Source organism: Solanum tuberosum, unplaced genomic scaffold (genome assembly GCF_000226075.1).
Source record: "Solanum tuberosum cultivar DM 1-3 516 R44 unplaced genomic scaffold, SolTub_3.0 scf00076, whole genome shotgun sequence".
Taxonomy (NCBI): Eukaryota; Viridiplantae; Streptophyta; class Magnoliopsida; order Solanales; family Solanaceae; genus Solanum; species Solanum tuberosum.
The window spans coordinates 468082-482716 of NW_006239000.1; the positions used below are offsets into that span (position 1 = coordinate 468082).

At 29.5% G+C, this 14635-nt stretch overlaps 1 pseudogene; it reads right to left on the reverse strand.

The window, feature by feature from the left end:
• Positions 1-1245: 1245 nt before the first annotated feature.
• Positions 1246-4727, reverse strand: LOC102589982 (F-box protein At-B-like; annotated as a pseudogene).
• Positions 4728-14635: the final 9908 nt, after the last annotated feature.

Below are 14635 nucleotides of genomic sequence, written 5' to 3' on the forward strand. Positions count from 1 at the left end.
AGAATCGTGAAAATCAATTTCCGTTGCTAGGATTGTTCGAGATGTGCTAGCTATTCAAGCATCATCGGTCGCTTCGGAGCAAGCCTTTAGTGCGGCGAGATTTATGATTGGAGATCATCGATATTCATTAGCAAAGGATAGTTTGGAAATATCGGTGTTGTTTCGAGATTGGGTCAATGCCGAAAGAAGAAATACCGGACTACCACAATTAAATAACCAAATAGAAGACGAAATAAATGAAATATTTGGTGATAATAGTGATGATGGTATGGAAGCAATGGAAGAAGAACGACAAATACAAGTTCCAAAAAATGTTTCTTTTGAAATGATACAAAAGTTACGAAAAGATTTTAAAAAGAGTTTCAATTGTTAGTACAATAATTAATATTCAATACCTAGATTATGTACTCTTTGTCTCTTTCTAATATTTGTATTGTACAATTTATTTATTTGAATAAATATACGGCTATTCCTTGATTTTTTTTTTAAAAATAGTCTCTTATATTTAATCCAAGTCATTTTAGAAATTTAATTTTCAACTATTTTAATATTAGTTTAAACTTTAATATAAAATTGAATTTTAAAGTTTAAACTTTAAATTCAATATAAACTTTAAACTTTAAAGTCAATTTTAAACTTTAAATTCAATATAAACTTTAAAAATTAAACTTTAAAGTCAATTTTAAACTTAAAAGTTTAAAGTTTAAACTTAAATTCAATTGAAACTTTAAAGTAACTTTAAAGTTTAAAGTTTTAGATGGAAGTTTTTTAATAATATAATTTTATTAATTAATAATATAATATTATATAATAATTAAAGTTAATAAAAAAATTACCGGTACACAATGATCCGGTAAGAACCGGTTTCGGTCCGGCCCAAACCGATTCCTATCTGGTAACTAAGGGACCGGACGGAACATTTGGAAATTTTCGGTAAAACCGGTTCCAGTAAGATCCGATTTCGGTAACTTAATCCGGTAACGAGGATCGGTTCCGGTAAAACCGATCCTATTGATCCGGTCCTGTCCAATTGTCAGCCTTAATTACAATAGATATCTAATAAAGCACAATAATGCCTAATTTAAGGGAGAAGGCTAAAATAAAATAAACAGAGTCTTGCTCAAGCACAAGTAGAGACACAAAAGACGGGTTGCAGCCTAAGAAGCAATCCAACATGCATCACCAACTTGTGCTACTGAAATATGGAGATACCTAATTAAAATGTTACTACTATGTAAAAGGGAACTTCGCGCGGCCAGCCTTTGAGATGCCAATGATGAGGTCCATCTTGATCTGTTGAATTTTGTTGAATTTCCTCTTAAAAAACATGCCTTCTGTTAATGATGCATAATGGTCCGATGAAATTCCCAATCATCATGGCACCCAAATTGGCAGCCATCAAAACACACAACCAGCCAGGGTCGCACATTGCATATTGTGGAGAAATTGTTTCTTTTATTGACTAACAGAGTACCTCCACCACCAAGCCAGCGCAAACCACGGAAAGAAGACTTATGCATAAGTAGCATGATCGAATAACCAGACAGAGTTCGACATTTAAAAAGATCAAGCTTTTGCAGTAGACTACCCTTGTGATTTGGTCTATCCACCAACATCTTCACTGCAGCATCAGTCACATGATAGCAGCACCTTAGACATAAATCAGTTAATGCTTTAGCAACAGATGCAATGGTAAATATAGTTGCATCAGTTATTTCGGGCATGTGACTGACATCCAACAATGATAACGTCTTGACAATTTTCCCCTAAGCACAAAATAAAAGCTCAATTCCTTTGCCAGTTACTCTCTTACAGCCTCTGATGCACAACTGCATAATGCCCAAGTTTTCCATACCAAGCAAAGCAAGACCCTTATCGGTGATATCAGCTTCTGCTAAGTTTAGTTTTGTGACTGTAGTAACACTTGATATGAAGAAGAGACAGGGGTCTGTAATGCTTCTGCACCTACTTGTGTCAAGTACCTCCAACTTACTCGATGAGGACAAATCCTCCAAAGCTTCACTAGTTAGAAGCCTGCATGATATCAACTTGAATTCAATTAGGGACCTTGCAACTCCTCTCATATTATGAAACGTCAAGTCTGATAATAGAGGTGAAGTCAACACTTCAAATTTCTTCAGTTTCCGGCATGAGTACAGAATTGACGAAAACCCAGCATCAGTAACGTTTGCAAACCCACCAAGTTTCACTGATTCCAACCTTCCACAATCTTTAGAAAGAAGGGACATGCCCATATTATCCACTCTCGTAAATGCAGTGGGACAATTCATACTACTTTGAACAATTGCGAGGGTAATTAGATGCTTGCAGGACTGCATACACTGCAATCCAATATTGGTCAAGTCCAGTATTGTTGGATCCATAAAAGGTTTGTCTTCAAGATCCAGCTCCACCAAAAGAGGAAGAGAATACACAACTGTCATGAGAAGATTATCTGATATAACGTCCAAGACAAGAGATAAGCTTTGCAAGTTGAACCAAGGGATATCCCTGATCTTATTTAACCAATGGATAAATTTGCGTCCCTTCGTTTGCTGTAACTTCAATTTTTTTAAACTCTTGGGCAGAAATAGTTCAAAAGGTCGTATATCAAATACATCAAAGTAGGTCCCTCAGATTTTTATGGACAGCACCTGCAGGTAAGGAAAAAAAATCATAAAACTAACTCTCTAAAGAAGAAACTCTTTGTTGTAAGAGTAATAAGCTTGAAGAGGCACCAGGGACAATTTGAAGAAGAGAGGAGAAGTGTGTGAAAGATGAGAATACTTCACCTCTAACAAGGTCAACTTTTGGAGCATTTCTGTAAGTTTGTTTTTGAAAAGTTGCGGATCTTCACACCCAGCAAATTCAATAAGCAAGGACCTGATTCAGAAAAAAGAAAAGAGAAAAAAAGAAAACATACATTGGAAACAAATCCAGGGATAAATGACAAGATTATGAAAGTAACATATTGTTGGTGTAACCACAATGGACGTAATTATCTTGACTGTTCCATCTACTGAAGGTGGATATATAGAGTGAAATTAAAGAATGCCAAGCACAAAAACTAACATAGTTTGCAGTTTTCTATACCCAAACAGCCTAAAGGAATTCAGATACCATCAAGGGTCAACAAAGAAAAAATTTAAATTCAGCAGATAGATGAATTGGTTCACAAATTAGCAAATGTGCTTCAGATATGTCGGGAAAAAAAATACAAATCAGCTTCAGCAGTTGTAATGTAATGGCTCAAGTGAACTATTAAAACTAAATAAAATCCATTTATGCAGAGAGAATTTCAGGATAATAACAGTCTGAAAATCCATCAATAGAGGTGATTGACGCCTTCTAATTAAGCCCTGACAAAATGATTGCAACCACTTGTAAAGCTCTTAACATCAATGACGAGAATTTATAAACCAGTGAATTACCTATATATGTCAATTGTTGAAAGTAGCAGAAAAAAAAGTTTGACATGGGAGAATATCTTAAGTTGGGACACCTTTCTCTAATTGCACTAAGAATGTGGTAAGACAGAGAGGAACATTTGAGCAAACTCAAATCTTCAATATGTTCACCGAGAATATGGAAAATGGAGGTGTCATTCTTCAGTTGGAGGCAATCAATAGTTAAACTCTTGGCTCCTTGAACCCTACGCACGACTTGTTTTAGAGTCTCTTTATCCAGATAATATCCCTGTAAATCAAAGATACTAGTATTAAAATTTCATCCCAGAAGTAGAAATTGCATTAGCAAAACTAAAGATGGTTAAATGAACAGTCAATAACGCATCAATCCCAACCAATACACATTCTCCATATACATTTTACTCTATTCAATAATCATAAGATTCATCGGAAATAGGTCAATCTAAATCAACCAGCAATAAATTCTCGCAGTCAAAGCAATCTTAAGATAATCAATCAACAGCGTCTCAATCCTAAATTAAATGCTCTCCTCGGCATAAGTCCTGGAGTTCTAATCCACTCTATTCACACTCATTTCATTTCGTAATAATCAATCAAGTATACAAATCCAACAAAAGATTTTAGATAATCTAGGAACAACATATTTCACTTAACATTAACTCGAGATGATTGAATTGAAATTATCATCTTTTGATAACCGTGGTGTCCAGGACAACTTGCATGCACCTCGACTAATTCCATGCAATACATGTCACCTCCCACCAGCAACATAAAGCAAGTAACTCTACACACGAAATCACCTAGTGTTTGTTAATTTTCTAAGTTCATATGTATTATGCTCAATCAGGCTACTAATTAATTCATTTATCTAACTACATCAATAAAATTAGGAATTCAATTTGGAACAAGAATTGACGTACGGAAAGATCGAGAGACGATATAGAAGGGAGAAGTTGTGCGGCGGCGGAACTGAAAGTCGGAGAGACACAAGCGGCGGTGCAAACAGATCCCAAATCCAGTTTTTCCAATATATGACTTATTATATGGACTGGAAATTTATCCATTGACGGCTCAAAAACGCCATCGGAGCTTCCTGCTCCTCCTTCCTCTCCGATATGGTGTCCCTCGGCAGTTCCGGCCATGGATGAAACATATACCAAAACCTAATTCCACAATTTGCTGCCATTTTTCCAGCAAAAAGTACAAAAAAATTCGACCAATTCATAATTTGCATTTGCTGAAAACAATTCATAAGTTTCCACATTTTCCATGGCGAATCGGTATAATTGAGTGAAATCGAAAAAGAATTAGTGTGCATACAATTTTAACTCATCTGGATTAAAGCGAATCATATACTAAAAATTAGTATAAGAAAAAATACAGTAAATCAGTAAAAAATAGTGTAGAAAAAACTGCGTAATACAGTAGTAATAAATACGACTATGAATAATAATAGGGATATGGGGTAATAAATATTTAAATTGTTTTCTAGTCAATGAACACTTGTTGGTATATTTACTTACCTGTAACAGATTTATTTATAAACATAAAAGGTTAAAATTTAGTATGCATACTTTATTTTGTGTTTTTATTAAAGGAAAAAATTTGATGATTATTCCCCATTTGATCAAAAGAGGTAGGATCCTCCTAACTTGGCATAATAACACTAACATACTAAATGTAACTTTATAGATATACATTCATATATAAATCAGTATGAATTGTTCTTCTAAAGATAGATGAGTTAAAAATGAATAATATAATTAAACATATCTTCAAAATTCAACAAGTTCATCCAATTATAAAATTTGTAACAAATAACAAAAAAGATTAAAAAGAAAATTCAACATATTAGGAGAGATAACAACAACAACTACTTTTAGTATAATTTCATTTTCATGAATAAAACCTGGAAAAATAAGATGTATGAAGATTTTATCTCAACCTTTATAGGGTAGATAAATTGTTTTAAATAATTCAGAAGAATTTTATATTTCGATCCCCAAAATAGTAACGGTATATATAGGTGTTATTTCAAGAACTAATTAATGCTAGTTTGACTCGATTAATCACATATGATTACTAGTTTGACTCAATTAATGCTAGTTTAATTGTCATGGTTTACTTTTCGAAAGTCAATTTGACTAATTTTCAAAGTTAAATTAGATTACATTAATTCAATATTTTAAACAAAAATCTAGATATTCAAAAACTATATGAAAAGTACAATAAATTGCATTTTTTTGCATATCAATATGATTAAAAATAGTATATCGTAAAACGTTAGTCAAAAAATTTTTAGTTTGACTCTAAAAAAAGAAATTATGACAATTAAAAGTGAACGGAGGTAGTAAATAATACTCTCTCCATTTCAAATTAATTGAATTGTTAAGACATTTTTCATTTTTCAAATTAACTTAATTGTTCAATTTTCAAGACTAATTTTAGAATATTCTTCCAATTTTACCCTTCATTAGTTAGTATTGGAATTAGTTATTAATTAATGTTTAATTATTTTAATTATAAATTTAACAATAAATAATAAGGGTAAAAATGAAAAGTTATGTCTAATTTATGTGTTAATTTTTTTTTAAAGAGTGTGAAACACCTCAACAATTTAATTAATTTGAAATGAAGGGAGTAAGTAAATGTAATAATATTGGATCAAGATAATCCAAATCAATAATTAGCATTCTTCTTTCCAACGGCTAGTGTAAGATTTAGACAAAGAGTTTTCGTTCAAATGAGATTTAAAAACTCATTTTCATAAAAATAAATTAGTGTGTTGGTGCATTTTCTTGGTTAATTCCTTAAAATTAGATTTTAAAAAGGTATACTATTTTATACATCCTTCTGCTGGTTACTCTATTTAGCATGAAAAAAAACTAAATATGTTAAATCATCTATTACGAAAAAAAATTAAGTAGTAGTGAGAAAATTAAATTTGTAGATCCGCAATTCTAACCCATTGGGCTTGGGTTTATCCATCTTTCAACCTATCACATCATTTCAATCCTCTATGATCCAGTTAGCTTATGGGTTAGTATGGGATTCAATCCATTTTGACCAGTCCATTATTAGTTTGTAACCCAACATTGATTGAAAAACTATATAAAATGGGTCATAAAACTCAAACTAGTTATATTTCTATACCTCAATCTAAAGCAATTCAAGAAATACTCATTTCCTCAACAAAAAAAAAGAGAGGAACTTTCGCATATAGCCACTCAAAAATAGCTTAATTACACTCTATAACTATAGTTTGCTAATTACGATTCGTAGCTACATGTTATAGGGAGGAGAGTGGCGAGTGATACTGGAGACGGAGGAGAGAGGCGAGTGAGAGAGGACAGAGAGTGGAGAGAGGTGAATTGTATATGTATATCGGTTAGATAATTATATATTATACATATGTTTTTGTATATTCTAGCAAGAGAGATTGGGAAAGGGAAGAGAGAAGCGAGCGAGATTGAGAGAGGGAGGAGAGAGGCTAGCGAGATTGAGAGAGAGAGGAGAGAGGCGAGTGAGAGAGGACAATAATTTGTATAATTCGCATGTACGTTTGTATAATTCACGTGTTTTTTGTATAATTGGGTAATATAAAGTCTGGAATTATACAAATATAATAAAACTCAAATAACGAATTGATACAAACATAAACGTATGAACTTTAAACAATTATACAAAATATATTGTACAAATTACATTATATAAATTATATTATACAAAATCCAAAAACTACACGTGTATACAAATTTTAAAAAATATACAAAAAAAGATTGAATGTATATGATGACAAAACTGAAAAATCAAAGGAAATCATCGTCACATACAAATACAAACAATCGTGTACAAATCAGACAAAGAATTAGCTCTGAATTATACAAAATGTGGCAAATTATACATATACCAACGTGGCTAATTATACAAACTCGAAGTCAGCCCACATACTTGATGTATAATGTTAGTCGCGAGTGGTAATTATAGCAAACTATAGCTATGATGAGTAATTAAGTAATATAAGTTTGCTTAACTGCGTAATTTTCCAAAAAAAAAATGTACCAGCTACATCCCATACCCTTAATTTATTAAGGCTGATAATTTTCGCTTAACAGATACTAAATTAATATCATATATTGTATTGGTATCATTAAGATTGATAATTTCGTTTAACTAATACTAAATCAATATATATATATACTGTATTAGTATCATTAAAAAAATTTGTACAGAAATTATCATTAGTCAATGATACTATAAAGGTATATGTATATAATTGTGGTATCATTAAGGTTTCTTCTTCAAATATTACTCATTAGTCAATGATACGCGGAATGCATTTTATGTGTAAGTTTCAGTCTCATCTTATTTATTATTGAAATTACTTTATTACCCCTTCCGTTTAATTTTATTTGTCCACTATTTTTAATTTTTTATTTAATTATTACTTTTATCATATCAAGAAAAGATAATTATTTTTTTCATTTTGTACTCAACATTAATTGAGCTAAGAAAAAAAGGCATAAAACACATTCGGCAATGCGATTTATGTGTAAGTTTCAGTCTCTTATTCTTTATTGTTGAAATTCCTTTATTACCCCTTATGTTTAATTTAATTTGTTAACTATTTTTAAAATATATTTATTTCTTTTATTTATTTCTTTTATCATATCAAGAAAATGTAATTATTTTTTCCATCTTATACTCAACATTATTATTTATTTTTCTTAGAATCGTCGTATCTTAATTGATTAGCTATCTAAAATTTAACTTTATCGGTGAATGTTCAATTTTCCAGATTGTTAATCCCTTCCCCTATTTTTCTTTTCTCGACCCACAATTTTATTTTTTGTCTTTTACAAAAAGGTAGTGACGTTGAAACCTTGAAAAACCTTTCTTAGATGTCTAAATAGAAAGAGCTGAGAAAGAAATGCATAAAACGCATTCGACAAATGCGACTAATGTGAAAGTTTCAATTTCTTCTTATTAATGTTGAAATTACTTTATTACCCCTTCCATTTAATTTTATTTGTCCATTATTTTTAAAATATATTAATTTCTTTTATTTATTATTTTTATTATATAAAGAAAAGATAATTATTATTTCCATTTTATACTCAACATTAATTGTTTTTTTTTAGAATCGACGTATCTAGATTGATTAGCAACCTAAAATTTAACTTTATCGGTGCATGTTCGATTCTACAAATTGTTAATCCCCTACCCTATTTTTCTTTTCTCGATCCACAAATTTATTTTTTGTCTTTTCATAAAAGGTTGTGGCGTTGAAAACTTGAAAAATCCTTCTTAGATGCCTAAAGAGAAAGAGCTGAGAAAGAATGACATAAAACGCATTCGGCGAATGCGATTTATGAGTAACTTTCAATTTCTTCTTATTTATTGTTGAAATTACTTTATTACCCCTCCCGTTTAATTTTATTTTTTAACTCTTTTTAAAATATATTTATTTCTTTTATTTATTACTTGTGTTATATCAAGAAATGATAATTATTTTTTACAATTTTATACTCAACATTAATTTAGTTGAGAAAGAAAGGTATAAAACGCATTCGGCGAATGCGATTTATGTGTAAGTATCAGTCTCTTCTTATATATTGTTGAAATTACTTTATTACCTTTCTGTTTAATTTTGTTTGTCCACTATTTAAAAAATATATTTATTACTTTTATCACATCAAGAAAAGATAAATATTTTTTCCATTTTATATACTCAACATTAATTTCTTGTTTCTTTTTTAAAATCGTCGTATTTCAATTGATTAGCTACCTAGAATTTGACTTTATCGATGAATGTTCAAATCTTAAGATTGTTAATCTCCTCCCCTATTTTTCTTTTCTCGACCAGAAATTTTATTTTTTGTCTTATACAAAAAGGTTGTGGCATTGAAAACTTTAAAAATCCTTCTTAGATGCCTAAATAGAAAGAGCTGAGAAAGAAAGACATAAAACGCATTCGTTGAATGCGATTTATGTATAAGTATCAGTCTCGTCTTATTTAATGTTGAAATTACTTTATTAGTCCTTCCATTTAATTTTATTTATCCACTATTTTTAAAATATATTTGTTTCTTTTATTTAGTACTTTTATCATATCAAGAAAAGATAACTATTTTTTTCATTTTATACTCAACATTAATTGCTTTTTTTTTTTTGAGAATCATAGTATCTCAATTGATTAGCTACATAAAATTAAACTTTATCGGTGAATGTTCGATTCTCCAGATTGTTAATCCCCTCTCCTATTTTTCTTTTCTCTGCCCATAATTTTATTTTTTTATCTTTTATAAAAAGGTCGTGGCGTTGAAAACTTAAAAAAAATAAATTCTTAGATGCCTAAATAGAAAGAGCTAAGAAAGAAAGACATAAAACCCATTTGGCGAATGTGATTTATGTGTAAGTTTTTGTCTCTTCTTATTTATTGTTGAAATTACTTTATTACTACTTCAATTTGATTTATTTTTTCACTCTTTTTAAAATATATTAATTTCTTTTATTTATTAGTTTTGTCATATCAAGAAATTATAATTATTTTTACGATTTTATATTCAACATTAATTGAGTTGGGAAAGGCATACATAAAACACATTAGGCGAATGCGATTTATGTGTCAGTCTCTTCTTATTTATTGTTGAAATTAGTTTATTACCCCTTATGTTTAATTTTATTTGTCCACTATTTTTTAAAATATATTTATTTCTTTTATCATATCAAGAAAAGATAATTATTTTTTTCATTTTGTACTCAACATTAATATCTTATTTTTTTTTGGGAAATCGTTGTATCTCAATTGGTTAGCTACCTAAAAATATAACTTTATCGGTGAATATTCAATTCTTTCAGAATTGTATCTCAATTGGTTTTCATTTTATACTCAACATTAATTTCTTTTTATTTTATTTTATTGAGAATCGTCGTATCTCAATTGATTAGCTACCTAAAATTTAAATTTATCGGTGAATGTTCGATTCTCCAGATTGTTAATCCCCTCCCCTATTTTTTTTCTCGGCCCACGATTTTTTTTTTGTATTTTAAAAAAAAGGCCGCGGCGTTGAAAATTTGAAAAAAACCCTTCTTAGATGCCTAAATAAAAAGAGTTGAGAAAGAATGACATAAAATGCATTCGGCGAATGCGATTTATTTGTAAGTTTCTATCTCTTCCTATTTATTGTTGAAATTACTTTATTACTCATTCGATTTAATTTTAATTTTTCACTCTTATTAAAATATATTTATTTCTTTTCTCATATCAAAAAAGGATAATTATTTTTTTCATTTTATACTCAACATTAATTGAGTTGAGAAAGAAAGACATAAAACGCAATCGACAAATATAAAAAGATAAATGTTTGTAATCATTTTGCTTTTATAAGGTATTTGCTTTATTTCCCTAACATATTCATGGGCTGAAATTTTTACTTCTAAGTAGATGTAATTGTAATAATATTACAAGGAAATGTTTTAAGTTTTTTCCCTTTCTAGTCCAGGCTCCAGGCCCAACTAATTTCCAAAATTGAAGTTTAAATGGTCCAATTTTATTTGAAATATAATTATTTGAAGTCTAAGTAGATGTAATTGTAATAATATTACAAGAATATCTGTTCAAATCATGCAATAATTCTAATTGAATAGTTGTTTCACTCAATTGCTTACGTGTTAGCTAATAATATTTCATTCTTATTTGATTGGGTATAAGAAGTCAAGAGCATTAAAAAAAATTAATGAAAAAGTCACGAGTTAGTTGGTTATTTAGACCAAGATTAGAAATGAAAAAAAGACATAGAAAAAGAAGATTAATTAAGACTAATTTCCATATTCATATTACTTTAGAGTTAACAGTAAATTAAAGGCAAAAATGTGTTGGACACCACTATGCATATGTCTATATCTTTTACCTCAATTATGACTTTATTTAAATTTCATTTACACACTCAACTTATGACATAGTTTAATTAGGCACCTATTTATGTAGTTAGGTGTTTCTATTAGATATTTTTGAGACAAATTTAAATGTTTATTATGAAGATAAGTTAATCAAATAATTTTATTTTTTTAAATTATATATAACAACATCAATTAAAACATGTCTAACGTTATACATACACATAACCAACATATATGACATATTTTAAACCCCTATTTATGTGAGTAATAGATATTTTAGAAAGCTCATAAAAGCTTTTTCAAGATTTAAATTTGTAGGCACATTTCATAAATATCTCATTAATTAAATTTTCTATAGAGTACTAATCCATCTAACTTCATTAATAACAATATTTTGTACACGTGTTCAGTATAATTTTGATTTTTGGAAAGAAAAATTAAATTAAAAAGTATAATTTGGAGCCTTTTGAAAACTAAATTATCGGAAAGTCAAATGTTTGGCAAAAGTGGGCCCACAGCCACTCGTGCGCGACTGCCGTGACGCTTATTGGGCCCCAGCCTTTCATTTTTCAAGGAATTAGGTAGCCCTATTGTACTATGGGCCCTCCTCCCCAAAATTAGGACTGTGGGCCTATTTACCCGGTTTATTTAAATTTAAATTAATTTCCGTATTTATGTCACGTAAGACTTATCAAATGTGAAATTGTGTCTTACTATAATCTTTTTATATGACTTGACCTCAATATATCAAGCGAATGACGCGAGAGTGCATGATCAACACATACCTAAAGCGTTTATGTTTTAGTTAGATTTTATTCATTTTTCTATAACCTTTAATGATTGATTTTTTCATTCTCATCTCATGAAATTGCGTCTTACTATAATTTTTTTTCATGACTCGAACTAAATATATCAAGTGAATGATGCAAGAGTGCATGGTTAACACATACTTAAGGCGCCTACGTTCTAGTGAGGTTTTATTCATTTTACTATAACCTTTAACGATTGATTTTTTTCATTCTCATTGCATGAATCCAACATATCTAGTAAAGAACTGAGTGATTTATCTATCCTATCATAATTTATGGGTTTTTTTTAAATTCTTATGACTCGAAAATGAGAGATCTAGTTAAGGATTAGAGAAATCTTAACTATTCCATTGCGTTTCTTGGTGGTTGATTTTTATTTTTTATTCTCGCGATTTGAACTCGAAATATTTTATTAAAGATTGAGAGATCTTATTCCTCTTATCATAATCGTTGGTGGTTGATTAAAAATGGTTAATGAATATTTCCCTTTATAAATTGTCCAATTTACTTTTGCTAGACTAGATGAGTTTTTTTCAATTTGATGGAACATCATTATCGAATATTATAATCTTTATTTCTTTCTTTACTAGTATTGTTTTTCTTTTGGCTAGTAGATTACTTTAAAAGCCTATATGTATGTATACTATGATAATGGGTTCATTTCATTTGGCTAAAGCTACTTTTACTTAATAAATACTCTCTTTTTCAATTAAAATGTCTTGCCTTTTTTTTTAATTGCAAAAGGAGTTTTTTTTAAAAAAATATATATATATATTTAGTAACTTTTTCAATTTCAATATGTAAGTTTAAGACCATAACACATTTAATATCTAAGATAATATAAGATTTTAAAAAATTATTTTTATTTTTTAAACATCGTGCTCATTCATTCTAAGATACTTCAATTGAAATCGAGAATATTAGTATAAAAAGGACGGTCCAAAAATCAGGCAGGTTTCTTTGCGAGGATTCCGCTATGTCATAGTGCAATAAATTATATTCAAATAATACTACTTTTTCTAACTTTCTTTTACGTAGTTTAATTAATAGTCACACCAAACAGATTACCTCAAGAATTTGCCCAATGTGGGAGTAATCCCAGGAAGATAGAAAAAAGGAGTAGGGGATTGTCTGTTTCATTGGAATGCTACCAAATATTATTGAGTTTTTTATTCAATGATAGTAGTTACCAGTTACTGTGTCAGTTTGGACGTATTTTGATTAAATTGTTTGTGTAATTATTACTTTTTCTAATCTCAATTTATAATACATAACTTGGATTTTGAAAGTCAAAAAAAGATTGTCGCTATTTATTCTTCTAATTTGTAATACTTTTTATGTAGTTTTTAATTATGTAAAAATAAATAAATAATCAATTACTTTAAAAATAATATATCCAAAACCAAAAGGACAACAAAATAAAGAAATTGTCTCTCAATGTCTAAATGATGTCATATAAATTGAGGCAAATGAAATATTTCTCATCGGGTACAAGTTTCGAGTAACTTTGCTCATCAAGATTTGTAATATCTTTTATCTCCACAAAAATTAGAACATTAAACCTTATGATTTTCCCCTATTTTTATTGGTAGTGTTTCGATCCATTTGTGTGTACCTCGATAAATTCACTAAGATATCTGCTACTTTCCAATAATATAAATAAACAATAATTTTATCCACCACAACTCAAACAAATACGAAAAAATCTCACACCGTGATATATTTTTGACTTTGCTAAAGTTTAAATTTGAAAAATCTCCTAATTTAATTTAATTTAATTAATTACTAGACTACGCCGTTAAAAACAAGTAGTTGTTAGAGTTTGTTTAAAGTGATATTTGGCAATATTTTGGCATTATGTTATGAGGGGGGAATCGAATCTAGTGATAACAAAGGGCAAAAGTATGAGTATAAGACAAGAGAATTGGATTCAACTTTGTGGCACTTTATATTCACTCGTGTGGTGTGCATATATGTTGACAAAAGTGTGTTCCCTCAATTACCACAATTGGTAATTTGGACACTCCTAATATTTTAATTAAATTTCTCAAAAATACGGTACATACAACTGTACAAGCAGTATTCATTTAGGTTAAAATGAGATAATGTCGTTTGAGATGGTTTAATCAGGTCTTATATTGGTACCTAGATGTACTAATTTGCAAGTATAGAAACATGGCTGGTAAAAAATGGTTAAAAGAGGACGACTTAGACCTAATATCACATAAAATAAAGTTATCTTAACAAACTTACCTCAATCTTTGAAAACCTATGAAGAATTAGATTTGGGTCGCATGACGATTAGGACTTCCCCTGACTAGCAATATTGAGTTTGTTAAATAAGAAGAGTCTTTGTGGAGAATTCCAATGCTTTTTGAAAATTACCACGAATTGACTAGTGAATAAATACGATAAAATCTTATAACTTATGTGTTTGATTTGATTCTTCACTTCGTAAACCAAGGGCGGGTTCACATGAAGTCGGTCGGGTGCTCG